Genomic DNA, 19,222 nt, shown 5'->3' with positions numbered 1-19,222 from the left:
GAGAAAGGGAAATAGATGCCGTCGAGGAAGAGAAGGCGCGGGTGCCGAATAGAGGGCTCCCGCCAGCCGTCAGGTGTTTGGTCATTGACATGGGACAGGGACCCCAGGCTCAGACGTCTCTGTTCAGCAGCTAGACTGTGCCTCACCACCCAGGTATTTTAAAAATCCATGAAAATGAGATTGTAAAGCATTTGTGAAGATTTTCCATTAAAAGTAAGCTGTTGTGTAACCTAGTTCCAGAAGAGGTAGCACCATTCCCTTCAGGGCTGCTCCATTCACCTCTAGCCATGCTAAGTTTCCATGACTGGTTGGAGAAGTATGACGGGAGGCAGGGCAGGAACCACACAGCCTGACAGACGTGTCTGCAAGGCAGAGGACTGCTCGTTCTGATGTAATCACAGCCACATTTGCATCTGACCCCAAGCAGAATGTGTAGCAAGGCTCATTTCACCAACTGGTTTTGAAAAGCATGGAAAGCAAATGACTTGCATTTATGTTTCCCAAAATTGGAACATCCAGGAAGTGGCCCAGTGTCTCTTCTGATTCTGAGTGTCTTAGCGGCCCTTATGATCTCGTCCCAGAGGGTACGTGGGTGCCCGAGGGGTAAGAATTCAGGCCCCTCGTCTGGCAGGTCCTTTCATCGCTGACCTCTCCCCGCACCTATGCCTGCTTCTCATCTGCAAGCAGGACGACAATCTCTTCCAACTTCATACTTGAATGTCTGGGAAGGACCGTATGACATCCAATTCTCTCCTGACTTTTGAAGTTCTATAGTATCTGTCATCATCATTTCCATTAGACACCCATAGGGTTGATAGATTACATTAAAACAATAATATATTTCTCAATGATTTTTTTAAATAGTTGAAGTAAGGAACTAAAATTAACCTTACAGATAAGGACAAAAATATCAGTTTGAAAAGGGCTCTTTTTGGGGGGAGGGGGCGGGGATGTCAATTTTCTCCCTAGGCTTATACCATATTATTCATCGCGAATGAGAATATTGGGCTTGAAAGCATCTTACCATCTAGATGGGGGGATAAGCTACATTGTCACCCTTGGAGACAATATACAGGCGCAGTGAAACAGCGGAAAACATCACCTCTATTGCCTTAAATTTGTTTATTATTCTTGTCTGAGTAGATGGGAGGAATTAAACAGTAAAAACACAGACAATAAAACCATTAAATCAAGGATAAAAGGACAATCACTAAATAATGAATTGTGAGAAACAACTACACCAGAAAGCCTTAACCAAGGACATTTATTTTAACAGAGTACAAACTATGATTCTGTAAGTCTATGTATCGTGTTCTTTCATACATTTTCAAAGCCACTATTGTCCAGAGTGCTAATAAAGACATTCGACTTTGAAACTATCCGCTTAAACTACTCTATAGAATTGGATGCTCAGGAAGGTAGAAGATGGGTAGATGTGACCACGGATTTGAAATTCAGTGTAAAGGCATAACTTAATCTTCTCTTCCCAATCCTCAGCCAAAACGATTTAAAAATAAAAAGGAAAGGAGATTATCTTTCTCCAATGGCCTAATGGTCTCAAATGTACACATTTTCTTTATCCTGAATTCTTCTACTGTGGCATTCTGAGGAAAGACCTTTGCGGTTTGGTTTTCCTCATCTGACACATGAGCCACAAGCCTTCCACATGCAGAGCACAGCAGTCCTGGACCAATACAGGGCATGGAATCACTTTCGAAACACTCAGCACTGCATTTTAGAAAGCAGCCGGTGTCACAGGCCCATCAATGACTACGATCAAATCCCCCGCTGGGCTGGATACCAGTCAGAGCCTATTTTAAGGATTCAAGGCGATCCAGCTTGACTCTTTGGTTCCAGCAGGCCAGGCCAGGTGATCAGGGCCTGGCTGAGCCATTGCGGGGACAATTGCAGGGGACCTCGACCACACGAGGAATCAGGCAGCTGCCTGACTTGGCCCGAGTTTTCATTTCCTCCCGATGTGGATCCTGTGGCTGGAGGGCCTGCTGCTCATGACTGGATTTGAAGAAGGCAGTTGAAGACTGTTCCCTTCTGGGGTAGTCCTTCCAACCAAAGAGAGGGGCCAGAGCCCTGGCCGTGGCCCTGGCTTCCATGGCGAGCAGTCTGATGCCCGTCCCTGTTCAGCATCGGCTGGCAAATCTTCCTGGGCCTGGGCAAGGGAGCATTGTGTCCACCTCCTTAGCCAGGCTAAGGATACAAACTTCTTTCAGTAGTGACCCTAAGCAGCTAGAGGCTCAGTCATTTCCTCTAGATCCACAGAAATAGCACAGGAAGCAACTTTAAAAAATATCTACTTTGACAGGTGTATGTTTGTGCTTTGGGGTTGGTTGAGTAACCTTGTCAGGCATGCTGCAGTGTGAATACCCCAAATTTAGAAGGGGCAATGCAGCACCACGTGGCATTAGTTCTCATTGTTGATGCATCTGACCTCACAACCGAGGTATCACAAATCCTGGGTTCAACAGAGGCACACAGGTGTGTGTTCTATGAAGGTGGCCACCCTAGCTCATCTGGAACTCCCGCATTACTGCTCCATCAGCCCATGTTACTTTTGGCTTCTTTTTCTAACTATCTATTTCAGATCTAGTTTCCACTTACCCATGAAACTGTGTTATGAAAAAACTTAGACAATTTAGAAATGTTAAAAGCACTTTCACGTATGATGGTCAGGTTCATGTGTCAACTTGACCAGGTTATGGTGCCCTGTTGCCTGGTCAAGCAAGTGTTGGCCTATCTGTTGTTTGAGGACATTTCATGGACTTAAATCATGAGCACATTGGTTGAATCCATGGCTGATTACATTTGCAGTCGGCTAAGGGGAGTGTCTTCTGCAATGAACAACACTTAACCTAATCACATGAAGGTTTTTAAGGAGAATTCAGAAGAGAGAATCCTCTGTCTGCTTCAGTCAATATGCCTCTCCTGGGGTGTTCCTTGAGAACCTTCATCGAAGCTGCAAGCTCCAGCCTGCCCTGCAGATTTTGGATTCTTGTATCCCCAGTGGTTGTATGATACCCTTTTATAAATCTCCTATTTACAGACATCTGTTGGGTCTGTTTCCCTGAGAACCCTTACTAATGCAGGTTGGTACCGGGTGGTTCATGAAACCCGAAGTAGTACATCGCGTAACTCACAAGTTTGCTTAAAATGGTGGTCTCCAAGTATGCTTGCTGGTCCAGCAGCAGCAGTGCCTGGAACTTCTCAGAAATAAAAGTTCTCAGGCCCATTCCAGATCTACTAAGTCAGAAACTCTGGGACTAGGATCCTACAGTCCTGGATTTAACAAGCCCTTCCATTGACAAAGATGTACAGTCAAGTTAGAGGACCACTGACTTAGAAGAAAGATATTTTGGGGCTATCATGGTAGGTGGAAACAAATATATATATATTTGTATATATAAATATATATATATATATATATATTTGTATGTATGAAATCTTGGAGTATCATCTGAGTATAGAATAGTTTGTTCTCATGTAGAAAAATCTATCATTTTTCTGTTAATAGAAAAAGAAGCATAGGGTAGAATTTCACCTCATAGATCTTTCTTGACTTTGGTTTTCTTGGAACGGAGTTCTTAACCAGACAAATAAAGCAGCCACAACCCCTGGGAGATGCTTTAAGCATCCCATCACCTGGCAAAGGAGCACCTACTCTTCACCCTTTGGTCACCTTCAAGCAGCCGCAAGTCCAGCCAGTCGAATCACTCAACAAGACTAACGTGACTTGGCTCTGCCAGTGTTGACACCAACACCACCATTCTCAAGATCCAGAAGGAAAAGTGAGTCAGTCGGGTGTGCACGGGGGGTTCAGTGGTAGAACGCTCATCTTCCATGCAGGAGACATGGGTTCAATCCCAGACCACGCACCACCACCCCCCCCCCAAAAAAAGAGCAGGACAGTAGAAAATGACAACCACACAGTCTTTGTCACCAAGACAGCAATACAACACACTCAGCTTTCTCTGGTCACACTCCCTGAAAACAGGTATGCCGGACATGCTGTGCTTCCTTCATGGCTGTATGGAATATTGGGTGTGCCTGCTCCGCTCGGAAAGTGCGGCCGAAGCAGCGCCAACACTTGCAGTGCTCAGTTCTCTTCTTTTTCACATAAAAGAAGCAAACTGAAGACCAGGTTTTCCTTTAGAAATTTACTGGTGGTTTTATAGTTTTCATTCTGGGTGTTTTAACAGTCTAAATGAAGAAATAAACCTAATGCTGACCAAACATGGCTTATCATGGCAATGTACAGACGGTTAAATATTAACAAATCTATTTATTTAGCATATTATCTCAAATATATGGGGGAAATAAGATAATTATTTCCAAAATTATCAAAAATGTAAGAACCATTCCTGATGTGTTTTTTTTAAGTACATAACAAACTAGCATAACATTCCAAATAATATTTCTTAGATCAACGAACAAGTAAGGGGCTTAAAATCACATCAAACCATCTCCATATTTAATGTTATATATGTATACATATATATTGCATACATTTATATACACATATATACACTTACACACACATATACACTATCTAGCCAATGCAGTGAGATATGAAACAAATACAACAGAGGCATAATACATGGAAAGAATGAAATAAAGTTTTCTTCCAGGGTCTAATTGCCTATATCAAAGCAAAATAAAGCACTCATGCACACAAATACATGAATAAAAATAGAAAATCAAAAGAAATTTAAAATTCTAAAGATTTTAAGCATTTTGACTATTATTATAAACATATATATATAGACACACACACAAAGAATTGGAAAGCATAATGAAAGAAACTCTCAAATTCACAATAACAAAAATAAATGAAATACATAAGAACAGCCTTAATGAAAAATATATGGGACATGTATAAAGAATATAATTTGCAGAAATAATAAAAGGAAGAAAAATAAACAGCCATGTTTTTTAATGAGAAAACAAAATGATATAAACATCCAATTCTTCCCAAATATATCCATTGGTTCCAAGTATTTCCAAATAAAATTCCTCATGTCCCTTAAGCAATTTTATACTCTCAGAAAAAGTGCTTTGGATAATTGAAAATGCCAAGGGGGGATAATTCACTGAGAATTGCTCCAGTAATATTGCCCAGTAGAACAGCAGTGACTGAGCTCAGACCTTTGGGCAAACAATTACCAGTGAGACTGCCGCGCCCATCAGAGGCTCGGGCAGGTGCTCAGGTGAGCCGCCAGCACCAAGGACAGCAGATGTGCAGTGGGGAGCCATTGGGGAGTAGGGACCACTCAGAGCCAGTTGTCCTTAGCTGGTCCCCAGTGATGGGCTGGGGGGCTGAGCCTCCTGTAGGGAGTGCTCTCTGTGGACACGTTGTAGAAATGGCAGAGAGAAGAGAGCCCTGAGCCAGAGAACGCTACCCATGAAATCCAAAAGCAAACCCGTGTTGTGTTGACCACCAGCAACTCAGGGTGTGGAGTAAAATAGAGAGAACTTGACTCACATTTGACGGAAAGGGCACAGTGACAGTGACCTCCTGTGCTTTCAGAGGAGAAGGAGAGACTGGCTCCCCAGCTGCCCATGCACAGCCATGCTGTGATATGACACCCACAAGCGCCAAGTTCTGAAACAGGGTGCTGTCAGCACTGCCCAGCTCCAGGGTGTGCCTTCCACCGCCATCTAGAAGGCCAGTGGCAGTGCCCAGGTAAGGGAACATGCAGGATACCAGCTGAGCCACCGTGGGGCAGGAATGGGGCTTCCCTCTCAGGAGTCTGCAGCTGGGCTCAGCCCCCTTGCCGTTAGCAGGACCAATTTCTCCCCCCATGGGGCCATAGCAGAGAACCCAGGAAGGGAGCAGGAGGCATGAGGCTGCAGGCTCACTGCTTGACTCCTGACCCAGGGCCTCAGGGGGATGCCAGCTGGAGTGCCACCCCACCCCTCACACTGCCCTCCATATCCTGCACATCTCAATACCCCGTACAAATGCCCTGTTAGGGCCGCTCCATCAGAACGTACCGCCCTGAGTCCCACGTTCCCTGGCACTTTGCTTCTCTCTCCAGCATGGCATCAGCCTGCTCTGGCCATGCATCTCCTCAGCCTTGACAGTGAGAGCAGGGACTTCTCCTTCTCTTAGCTTCCTAGAACCGCCATAACAAATCATCAAAAACCGAGTGGCTTCAACGAACAGAAATGCATCCTCCCAGGGCCGTGCTCCCTCTGAAGGCCCAGGGACTTCCTCCTGGCAAGCCCTGGCATTCCCTGGCCTGTCACTACATCACTCCAATTTGGGGCTCCATCTTCACATGGCATCTGCCCTGTGTGGGTATCCGAGGGTCTCCAAATCCCTCTCTCCTTATAAGGACACAAGTCACAGGTTTTAGGGCCTCTCCTGCTCCATCTTAACTTGATTACATCTCAGAGACCCTATTCCAAATAAGATCACACTCACGGGTCCTGGGGTCCCGCGTCCCAGGGAGAGAACCCCAACACACTTCTCGAGGGACGCAGTCCAACCTGTGACAGGTGCTACCACAACAGTTTGCTCAGCAAATATCCCAAGCGTGCTCCAGAAATTGAAATGAAGTTAGCTCCTACAGTAAGTTGAGTTGTGGAGGGAAAGGAAACTCCAAGTTCTCTTTCTGGCAGCTCCTTGGGAGCTTGTAAGAGCTGCTCAGAGTGCCTTGTGCACCTTCGCTCCAACTCCTTTCTCTCCTCTACCCACCCACTTTCTACCTTCTACCTGCCCAATCCCAGTGCTGCAGATAAGCAAGGGGAGAAACCACCTTTTGCCCTGTAATCCACACTCAACTTCTCAGGAAGTAAGACGCAAAGCAGTGAAATTCTTGTGCGTTAATTAATTCAAGAAACGAAGCCAGTCCTCAGGTTTCCTGGGCTTTGCCTGATTACACGCTGTCTGCGTTCCTGCAAAAATGTCAGAGCAGTTCCCTCCATCTGTGTTCGTCCTAAACACTTGCCAGAGACCAGCTTAATTTCATTTTGCTCTGACAATATGATGTTCGCACAAAAATTCCTGAATGTTTCACACTTGCCAATGTTTGAACATGGATTTATTTCACAGTCTCTGTTATATTTTCTTTTAGAGACTTAGTTTGGCAAATTCTGCCATCTCCTTTAGGATGAGTGCTAACTTTGCCAATTAAAAAAAAATGTTTTCAAGCCTAAATACCTTCCTCGCGTGCAGGCGAAGGTATATCGTGTGTACGCCCGAGCTTGGGTCTCGTTGCTCCCAAGGAGAGGGGGAGGGAGAGGCAGGCTGGTGGGCCTCCCACTCACTGCAGCAGCCAGCTGGGGACCACACAGACAGTCTGCTCGAATTCTGGGGTCCAGGCAGCCCCACGCCGGGCAGCTAGAGGGTGGAGGGAACAGCTACAGGGTTTTTGCCTTCAGGGGTCTTGTTCCCCCACTCCTCAGCTTTCCAACACACCCACACACATGCAAATGCGTTCACACACATTCACACATGTACATATATGCTCACGTGCGTGCTCCTGCACACACTTGCATACACCTACATGCACACCTGAACACCTGCACATGCATCCACACTCATGTGCTTGCACACACATGCACATATGCACCCCACCCTGCCTTGTGCCCTCCTGAAAAGCTATTCCCAGCTGCAGGACAGCCAAGAGGAGAGTTGCTGCTGCGGCCAGAATTGTCCTGAGAGGAGTGGAAAGAGGCTCTTCTCTTGCAGCCCCCAGGAAAGGCGTGTCCTTGCTGCCATCCCAGACCCTAAGGATGAGGCAAGCCCCTGATACAAGCAGAAGAGAAAGCCCACCTGCATACTGAAACCACTGTGGTGGGAGAGTCAACGAGGCCCCTCACCGCGTAACAGCTGTTCGTTCCGGGAGAAGGACGGTACTTGCCTTCCCAGGAAGGAGGCTGTGCAGGGCCATCCCTGCACAGACACGGGCAGAGACTGTGAGTGCGGAGTCATTTCCAGTGTGGGCTAGCAGCTTCGGCAGCCACGCTGACATCCATTAACAAATTACCTCCTATTGGCTCTCTGGTGAATAGGCAATTAGACATGCAAGTGTGGTGCACAACAGTTCACCCTGTGCCAACTGACAGTGATAAAGTAGGAAAAAAGACTGTTTTGTGAATCTCTGCTACGTGCAGACGGGAGGACCCTGGTCTCGTGCCCAGGGCTGGCCACACTCCTGAACCCTCTGGGGTGTCCTGGCGAAGGCAGCTAAGCCAGGCGCGGGCCATCCCTCCCCAGGGGAAGGCCGAATCTTCCGGAACAAGTCTCACTCACCTTGGCAAGGGCTGGGAAGGGCCCACAGACCTCCAGCACGCTGACAGGACGCAACAGGCAGAGCTGATTCTGTGTGGGCGTGTGGGACCAAAGCAGTGTACCAGGCTTAGCTGGTGTTTAAACAATCATCTTCATATGCAGTTATATAGAATAAGCTGCACGTGTGTAAAGTGTATAATCTGAGATGTCCTGACACACGTAAGTAAGTGAAGCACTGTGAAGAGTCCACTCCCTAACCTCTGTATCTTGGGTATATCACCTTCCTGGTGAAAGAGACTGCACACGGGATGCAGCTGAGGATCTGATCCTCACGTGAGATTCGTCTTCTGACATCCAGAAATGTCAGCGTGCAATCGTGTTGTTCTGTGGGGGAGGGGGGGAGAGCTTCCTACATAATGAACATCCATGAAGCCATCCACACAAGCTGGATCAGAGATACAGCCTCTCTCCCACCCCACTCCGTTCTCTGCTTTCCGGTGCTAGAGATTAGTTTGCATTTTTTTAGATTTTCCTGTAAATGGAACCATGCAATACTACTCTTTTTCGATTGACTTCTCTCAACATAATTGTGTTACGATTCATCCATGTTTTGCATGTATCAATAGTTTATTCTTTTTTCAAAATAGCCGAGTAGTATTCCAATGCACAAATACACCACAGTTGGTTTATCTAGTCACCTGTTCGTGACCAGTTGGCTGTTCCCAGTGTCTGGTTATTACAGATATCCACGTGGGGTCTTTGGATGTACATGCGCTTCATTTCTCTTGGCTGAGCCCGTAGGAGTGGAAGGCCTGGAGCCTACGGTAAGTATATGTTTAATTGTTTAAGAAACTGTTTTCCAGAGTGGTTAGGCCATTCTACATTCCCACCATGGGCGTATGAGATTCCCAGTTCTTCCATATCTTTGCCAACACTTGGTATGATTGGTCTCTATGGCTTTAGCCATTTGTGAAGGAGGGCAGTGGGACCTCGTTTTTGGCATTTGGTTGCATCGTCCACAAGGCTAATGATGTTAAGCATCTTCTTTAGTGAAGAGTCTGCTAAAATTGTTTGCCCATTTTTTAATGGGGTTGTCTGTTTTCTTAATATTGAGTCTGAGGTTTCTTTATACATTCTGAACACAAGTCCTTTATTACACATATGCTTTGCAAATATTTTCTCCCAGCCCATGGCTTGCTTTTTCATTCTCTTAGCAGTGTCTTCTAAAGAGAAGAAGCTGTTGATTTTTATGAAGTCCCTTCTGCATAATTTACCCACTGCCCCACAGATTATAAAGCTTTCCAGCCTGGCTGCTGGGAACGGCACTGTTTCCAGGCCTGTTCCCTGGAATCCTTTCATGCGGCTTCTTCCCTGGACTTGTGTAAATGCCACACTCCCACGTGCTGATCATTCCTGTTGAATATGCGAGCAAGGTCCTCTGCAGATCTCAGAGGCCCTTCTTTTTGCTTCCCTTCCCCTCTACTCTCTCTCTCCTCTCTCTATCCCCTCCTCTGTCCTTTCTTTTCTGTCTCTTTCTCTCTGTCTGTCTCCTCTTTTCTCTTTCCTCTCTTTCTGTCACTGTCTCTCTGTCTCTTCTCTCTCATGTCTCTGTCTCTGTCTCTCTCTGTTCTTCTCTTTTCCTTTCTCCTTCTCCTCCTCCTGCCCCTTCTTCTGCTTCTCCTCTCTCTCTCTCTCTCTCTCTCTCTCTCTCTCTCTCTCTCTCTTTCTCTCTCTCTTTCTCTCTCTCTGTCTCCCTCTGTGTCTCTCTCTCTCTCCTGTCTCTGTCTCTCCCTTCCCTTCCCTTCTTTCTTTCTTTCCCCTCCACCCCACCCCATCAGCCATCAACTCTAGCCACCTCGTTTTCCTTGGAATCCAGCCTCATCTCCTTACCCCAGGCTGTGCCTGGGACCCCATCCTGGGCCTGGGCCTGGAAACTCTCTCAAAGCACAAACTGGGGCAATGTTAGGGCTGACCTCACTTGTTTCCTATTTCCCAGGGATGTCTGTTTTTCATTGCCTGAGATCCAGTGTTCTGTTTCATGTATTTTGCCCAGATTTTCCCTTGTTTCAGAAGAGAAAGTAAAGCTGTTACCCCTTCTTGGCCAGAAGCAGACACCTGCTCTGGTGTAAATGCACACTTCACAGAGAGAAGTGCAGACTCAGACTTTGCATTTTGTCCTGGTTGGAAGACCAATGAGTACATGCAATTCCTCTAACCCATTCCAAATAGTTTTCCTCACCAGGATCTGAGCATGAGCAAACAGTGGGCTGGTTTGTCTTTTTTCTCTTCTGAGTAAAAATCCAATGATACAAGCATCTTTGCATAAACATGCAGAAGTAAACATCAGTGGGCACTCAGATTCTTCACCTCCGAGATGCCAGCTGTCAGGAGAGTAGGGGCAACCAGCCTGGTCATTAGCTTCTGCGATCTCTGGCAGCTGCACCTGACATCTGCACCGCCAGGTGAGGTCACTGCCACAATCTCACCTTCTTGAAGAGGGTCCCACCCAGAATGGAACCTGGGGCCCGGAAGGGCGGGGGTAGGGGTGGCCCAGGGCCTCACCACTGCTTCCTCCCAGCCAAAGCCATTTGCCAAGGACGCCCCAGGAAACAAAGAGTCGCTCAAAGACATGTCTCTCAGAGCGTTCAGGAGCTCTTCGTACAGACCACATATATAGGCCAAGATTCCTGGCAGAGAACCCCTTCCCCCAAAGGGGCTGGTGGGGAACAGGAGCTGCAGGGTCTCACTTAACTCTGGGTGCCACCCCAACATCCTTCCAACAGAGGCAAGGACTGCCCCAAGGGCCATTTTTCCTTCTTAAGGACATGCCCCAATTTAGTGTTGAACTTTTAGCCTTCAAAGCTGGTGAGACAATCAATGCCAGTGGTTTAAACCAACTCATTGTATGGTATTCATTATTGCAGCTCTGGCAAACTAAGACAGATGCATATTACATAAGACACAATTATGTGTAGATTGAGTGCACAGGTGGCTCAGTGGTAGAACTCTCACCTCCCATGCAGGAGACCCAGGTTCAGTTCCCAGATCATGCACCCGAAAAAAACATTATAGATAGCTTATATATGCATGTGCTAATATATTAAAGACATTACAAAATATACAAATTAAAAAGGGTTGAGATAAAAAATACATTCAAACAAAAGTTCAGATCTCTCCTCCCCACTGGGTCATCTGCTCCCGGCCCTGGTGTCCATTGCTCTGTTCCTTCCTAGAGGTGACCAGAGAAGCACAGGAAGGGGACAGGAGGGGTCAGCAGTTCACCTGAGTCCACTCTTGGGGAGTGGACCAGAATTCTCCATCGTATTTGTCCATTCCTCAGCAGTCTCCCCGACATCCAAATGCCAGTCTAGGCTTTCCCTATTTGGGGCAGAGAACTGAGCAGTTGGGCCTGGGTTCAGCATCCCTCTCCAAAACATCCCAGCACGGTTTCTCAGTCAGCTCCTGTGGGGGTGCCAGGCTAGTACCTGACCAGCACTTGATGGCAAGGTGCTAACCTGTGGGCAGACGGTGACACCCCAAAGCAGTGAAGCCACTGCCTCTGCCACGTACCTGTGGGCGCACACAGGTGAGTAAGCACTTCGAGTGCCAGCCTGTTAGCTCACCTGAGGCTGAGGAAAAGGATGCCAGCACTTTTCCTTGACCTTCCAAGACAGAGATCTGTGCACACGGCTTCTTTCTCACTGTTTTGCATTTGTCCCTTTCCCCAGGAAAGGTGCATGCAAGAAGTGCTGCCAGCAATGACCAGGCTGTAGATTTGCCTTGTCTTCCTCCACACACCCCACTGTCAACACACACACACTCTCACATGCAAGCACATGTGACACATTCACACCCATTCACACACTACACATGCACAGAAGCTTAACACACGCACACTCACACACACTCGTGCATCTGTTTATGCATGATCACATACATACACATCATGCTCATACATACATGCACACACATACAACACTTATGCATGAGTGCACTGTGCACATATATGCACATGTGCAGAATCATGCATGAGTGCACACACACATATTCACACTCTGCATGCATGCACACACATTCACGCATGAGCAACATTCATGCATATGTTTGCACATGCACAAATTCACACATGCACATGCTCACATGCACACACAACCACTCACACATGCACAACACTCATGCACATGTTCACACACAGGCACAGTTTCACACATGCACTCGCATGCATGCACACACACTCACATGAGCACACATACACCCTGGGCCTGTGATTCTCTTCCCCAGCTGCCCGGGCCTTAAGGAGAGAAGGGAGGACAAGGAGACAGAGGCCCAAGGTTTTGTATGTCTGACAGAAGGAACTCCACTTCACAGTTGGGGCAAAAGCCAGAGACACTGGTGCCGTGGCTGGCCTCACTCTGAGAACACCCGCAGCTCTGAAAAGCTTAGTCAATAGCTCATTGGTTGCTGTGAAATTAAGAAGATAAGAGAACAGAGGAACTTAGTCTAAAACGCTAAGAAGCAGTTGAAAAGGTTCTATCTTAGATGGTTGGCAGCCAGGCTCCTGGTGAGGGGGGCGGGGGGTGGACCTGTGAAAGCAAGAAGAAGGGACCAGCACGTGGTGGCTTTAAGGCAGGCTGGGCCAGCAAAATCCACGTCCCCCCGCTCCAGAGCCAGCTGGGACCACTTCCCCCACCACCCCCCTCTGGTGCCCTCCTCTCCTCTGACCCGCTGTGGCCCTCTCCCGTCCTCTTTCCTGCTCCCTTTTTCCCTTCTCCTCCTCCAGGTGAGGCTCAGGCTGTCCCGCCCTGGGTAATCCCATCTTGCTCTGGGGCCACTGGGGTCCTTGCTGGGCCCTGTTCCTTCCAGACAGCTGAGTGATGATAGGAGGAGATCAAGATCCTTGACCAAAAGCCCAGGGAAAGCAGGCGCTGGCGAAGCTGCAGCCAAGACAGCTGAGCAGGCAGGGTAGCGGGATGGACACCCCGTGGTGGGGCCAGCTGGACCACTGACCATGGCGGGTGCCCAGGACCCCGGGTGGGACAATCCACCCCTGGCCCCAGTTCTGCATCTGCAAAGCAAAAAAGTCAGAATCGTGTCTCATCTGTTCCAAACCATGGAGTCCTCAGACCCTGGGGAGAGGCTGTTTCAGGATTCTGGGGTGCAAGAAGGGCTTGGCACCACTTCCCTCCACACACAAATGCTTGCTCAAACCAAGAAGTTCCATTTTTAAGGTTCTACGGCAATGTCATTTGAAAAGCAGCCTTCCCTACTGTTTCTAATGCTGCCAGAATGCAAAACACCAGACATGGACTGGCTTTTATAAAGGGGATTTATTTAGTGACAAATGTAGTTTTCCCCTTGCTTTCTCTTTCACATGGGAAGCATACGTGACATCTGCTGGCCTTCCCTCCTGGTTTTCTGGATTCAAACGACTTTTCCCTGGGGTGATTTCTTTCTGCCTCCCCAAACATCTGTGTCTGTGTCAGCTCTGAACTCTGAGCTGAGTTGTGCTGGGCTGCAGAGCTATACCGAGCTGTTTCTCTCTCTTCTGACCTCTCCTTTTAAGCCACACTCATTGCAGAAGGCATGTTCCTTAGCGAACTGCAGATGTAATCAACCATAGATGAATTTCACATGCTGATTATTTAAGGCCACAGTAACAGAACACCTGGGCACCATCACCTGGCCAAGCTGACACCCGGACCTAACGCCTACACCTCCTTATAAAAATCTCTGTAAGCACTCGCCTCGATGTTGTTGTGGACCCTGCCACCCCCCACCCAGGTTTCAGAAGTTATTTCACATCTTTCTGAAACCCAGAAAAGAAGGCTGTCAGATGGGAACTATTCCAAGTCAGAAGCCAACTTTTACTTCTGAAGTCAGGATTTTGAATCAATTCTCCAAACAGAACTAAGCCAGTAGCCTACTCACCCACCAGCACGGACTTTCTCACTTTGGATGGAAGAGGAGTTGGTCCCAAGAGACCTCGCCCACAAAAACTTCCTCCAACTCCACACTCTCTAACACCAACCATACAAGCATGAATTGAGATTCCTTGCAGCTTTATTTCTTTTTTTTTTTTTTTTTTTTTTTTTTTTTATTTAAAGGAAAGACAGAGAGAAGGAAGGAAGGATAGAAGGAAGGAAGAAAGGGAAACATCTTTAAACATTTTCTTGTTTTTTATTGTATTCTGTTTCTCCGTTTTTGTTACATGGGCTGGGGCCGGGAATCGAACCGAGGTCCTCCGGCATAGCAGGCAAGCACTTTGCCCGCTGAGCCACCGCGGCCCGCCCAGCTTTATTTCTTAAAAATCGTATATGGAAATTTTTGTGAGATTTCTCCCAACTCAGTTCGGAACTGGGCAAAAATCCTCGGTCTGAGAATTCGGAGGTAAATGGATGTGGGAATTAAGGAGTGAGTTGCCAAATCATTGCCTTGATTTCTCTGCCCATCACTCAGGAGGGTGGAGGAAGAGGGGACCCCGGGAGCAGTGGGAGGCGGTCTCTACCCCAGTCCTTCCATCTCTGTGCTGACCACACAGGTCTGGGGGCAGAGCTTAGGAGGAGCGAGTTCCCTAGGCCAGGGAACAGCACGTGCCCAGGAACAGACAGCCGAAGCACTCAGGCCTCCTGGAGGAAGGAAGAGAGGTGGCAAGGCCGGCTCTGTGGGGCTTCACGGCGCAGTATGAGGTGTTTGGATTTCATCTGAGCAAAAGCGGTTTGAGGCAAGGGCCCATGGGGATCTGACCGACTAAGGGATTGCTCTGGAGGTGGAAGCAGGATGAGCAATGGAGAGACCCTGGGCTCACCCAGGTGGTGGAAATCACACTCGGACCCGCGTGCCAAGAAGGGATCCTGACTGGGTAATGCCGCGAAGTGAGAGTTCACAAACCTTCCAAATCACTGGACGTGGGTCAGAGAAACAGAGGGGAAAGAAGTCCTATGGGCCTTTGTGGCTGGTGGAGGGGGGCAGGTGACTGATACAGGGAGACAGAAAGGCTGGGCCAGAGCTGAGCCTCGGGAGCCGTTTTGCCCGTTACCCCTGCAGGTAGCAGGAGCCGGAGAGCAGCACTGGAGCCCAGGGCAGGGGCTAGACAGAGGATCTCCGAGAGGTGCTCAACCAGCAGGAACCGGTCCAAGGGGGAGGCAGAGGGAGGGCAGACAGAGACGGCAGGACAGGGGAAGTGTTGGAGACAGAGCACTGAGACCTGGAGTATGACCACTGAAGGGCTCGGTGGGACTAGGTTTCAAAGTCTCAGTGGGATTGAAAGGGCATGCTGATTTCAGAGTCCTTAATATAATGGAAATGTGAGAAGGTGGCTTCAGTTCTTATTAGCAACCCCTTGGAGGCGGGTCTGAAGAAACATGGCCTTCAGATCAGAATCTGAAGAATCTCCGATTCCCCGAGCAGAATCGCAGGGAAAGCTTTTCCATAGTGCATGTTCCTGGGCCCTGCCCCACACCAAGTGAGCGGCTTGGGGTTTGGGGCCCAAGAATCTGCATTTCAAACATGTGTCCTGGTGGCCCTTTCTAATACTAAAGAAACAAATGCCTTGGTAGAGATCCCTTTGGCCCCTGACCCACGGGAGCTGCTGGAGAAGGGTGTGCCCCTGGGAGGGGCAGTGGGGGGCATGTGGAGGTGGCTCCCACCAGCCCATCATTCTGCCCACAGCCAGGTGACGCCTACTGGCCTGAGCACTGACAAGTATTGTCCCATCTAGCGTAGCCCTAAAACACGCCCTGCAATAAACAGTGCTCTGGGTCCTGCTTTGCTTGGGAGACATCCCAAAAAAAGGTGATGGGTCCTACCCTTGAAACGTGATCATCTGGCTCCAGAGACCCTGGCCCCAGCCCTCCACACTGCCCACCTAATGACACACCGTTTTCCACGGGCTTCTCCAAGTTCCAGCGCTGGTGGAGGACACAAGGGTCAGCTGGCTGCAGCGTCCTGCTGACCTTCACCCTCACCACCCGCTCCCCGAGGGGAGCAGCAGCAGCTCCACCAAAACTCCAGGACCATCCTCTCGGCCATAGAGACACACAGGCCAACGAGCCCCCAGGAAACTGGGGCATCTGCAGGTTGAAGTGGCCAAGCCGCTCATCGCAAAGGCCTTCCCAGCCAAGACCCTTGGATGTGAGGACTGGCTCTGCTCTGTGGAAACAGAGCAACTGGGGACCAGTGACGAGCCTGCAGACTGGGAAGCATTTGTGTTCTAGCTAAGCTAAGGCAGCCTCTTCTACAGGGAGGGAGCGAGAGAGGAAGGGGCATCAAGACTGATCTGAGGGGTCCTGAGGTGCTGCCCAGTGTAAGGCCACTCCCCCGCCACCTCCTCTCGTGGAGATGGATGATTTCATCAATACACGTGGGGGCTTGGGCTTCAAAATTCCCGAGTTTAATGTGCATCAAACACTGCATATATAACAGCAGCCCTGGGAGATGAGTCCTACTGTCATTCCCATTTTTCAGATGAGGAAACGGAGCACAGGAAGGTCAAGCAACTCACCCAAGGCCACGCAGGTCGCAGCTGGCAGAGCAGGGCTGTGAGCCCAGCAGTCCAATGGCATGCATTATGGCGCCACGACACACCACTCTTGCCTGACGCTGTGGTCGGTCATTAGGGGCTCCCCGAAGACCACTCCTGAGAACAATCCAAGGCCTAGTTCAGAAAAGACGGGCTTGATGAGTCCAGAAAATTCCCGCAATGCCAAGATGCCCACTTGTGGGAGCGCAGGCGGGGGCTGTCTGTGGACCACCCAAAAGGGTCGGCCAAATCTCAGTGGGCTCAGAACCTTCCAGAAGCAGACCCCGATATGGAACAGATGTGCAAGCAATGGGGGTCTGACAGTCTCTCCTCAGCGTGGATGTCATCCTGGGCAGGTTTGGGGAGACCTAGAAAGCAGAAACGGAACTTGAGGCCGGTTCCCCTTCCCGGGCTCCTTCTCCCGTCTGTGACACCCCCTCTGACCTCCCACATCCAGCATTCTTCCTTCCCTCATCCTACCCTTGATTAAAGAGAGTGCCCCCCCCCCAGGCATCGTCACCCGAAGGAAGACACCCCTACCTAGGAGACTTCAGGTGCTGGTCAGTTAGGTGCTGGCTCAGGTGCTGGTTAGAGCTACCATCTGTCCAGCATTCTTGAGTGTGCTAACTGCTCACGGTATTGCTTATTCTGGGGTCCTTGCCTCACCTGCCCTACCTGCAGCCTTTGGCACAGCTAACGATCCCCCCTTCTTAAAATCTCTCTTCCCTTGGCTTCCCTGACACTCTCTCATCCTGTCTTGCCTCCCACCCCACCTGCAGTGTATGTGTTCCTCCAGGCTGAGGGGTCCCCACTGCAGCCCCTTCCCCACCCTACCCTCTCCTATGCGATACAACACAGCCCAAGGCCATCTGCCTCCTCCCCAACCTGAGAATTCCAACCACCTGAACCCCGATCTTTTCTAACTTTCAACCTCACACCTCGACCTCCTAGTAGGTCTCTCATGTACCGACAGGGAACTCCTGCCCCTCATCGCTTCTCTCCATCTCAGGGTATGGCAGGCCCACTTTCACAATCGCTCTCACCCCAACACCTGCAGGCATCCTGGGCTTCTTTCCCCTCTCCACCCCGCATCCAACCCATCAGACATCCTGGCAGCTCCGTCCTCACACAGGACCCAGAGGCAGCCGCCTCTCACTACCTCCCTGCTCCATCGTCTCTCTTACCTCGGACCCCGCTGTCCCTTCTGCCACGCCAGCTGCTCCCAGCTCAGAAGCTGCGTGACCCTTAAACATACACATCGGACGACGTCACTGCTCCCTTCAAAACCCACTGGCCGGCTCCCGCCAGACAGTCCACCAGCTTTGCCATGGCCTAGAACAAATGTGGCTCCACAGCACCCCTGGCCTCAAATCCTCCTTCTTTCCCCATTAATTCCAGTCCTGCCACTTTTCTTCTACTTCAGTGTCTTTGCACTGACACTTCCCTCCCTGAGGAAGGCTTCCTCCCAGTTTCACGGTGCATCCACTCGCCCAGGTCCCAAAGGAAGGAGAGACGCTCCTCAGGCAGACTTTTCTTCACCACACACATACGTACACACTCAGACACACACACATATACACACTCACAGTACACATATACGCATACACACTCACATAAATTCACACACACGTATGCACTCACATATACATATGTGCACAATCACATACCACATATACACACTGTACACGTATGTGCACACATTCAAACACACACTGATACATGTGTACACACCCACACATCCACACACACTCCATGTACACATATATACACTCATATACACACGTGCACACACATATATACACATACACATGTACACACTCTCATCAATACCCTCATAGACACCCATACACATATACACATATACACCATCACATACTCATATATACATGTACACACATGCACACACTCACATACATACATATACACAGTCATCACATGCTCATGAATACTCATCTACACACCAACACTTACACTCACGCAATGCAATCTTACATACACACACACTCATACACATTCACATGAACACCTATTCACACACACATGTGCACACTCATATTCATACACTGTCACATATACACACCCATATATTCAGACATATGCACACTCGCATGCACACACATATATACTCACAAGTATACACTAACATAAAATGCTTGTGCATACACACTCACCTATTCACACACTCACACATATGCATGCATACACACAGTCATACACACACACACATACTCACAAACCCACTATCACTCTGTCCCATCGCATTGCTTGATCTTTTTCATATTCCTTATCCCACTTGACAGTGTATGAATTTATTTGTTAATTGTTGTTGTTTATTTATCTCAGCCCATTGGAAAACAAACTCCTTGAACAGAGATTTTTAATCCTCAGCATCCAGAATAGAGACCAGCACATAGTAAGCTTTCACTGAATAATTACACAATGAATAAATGAAT

This window comes from Tamandua tetradactyla, chromosome 4 (assembly GCF_023851605.1).
Source record: "Tamandua tetradactyla isolate mTamTet1 chromosome 4, mTamTet1.pri, whole genome shotgun sequence".
In the NCBI taxonomy this organism is placed as follows: Eukaryota; Metazoa; Chordata; class Mammalia; order Pilosa; family Myrmecophagidae; genus Tamandua; species Tamandua tetradactyla.
The sequence above is the reverse complement of the archived record's forward strand: the minus strand, read 5'-3'. Positions refer to the sequence as shown.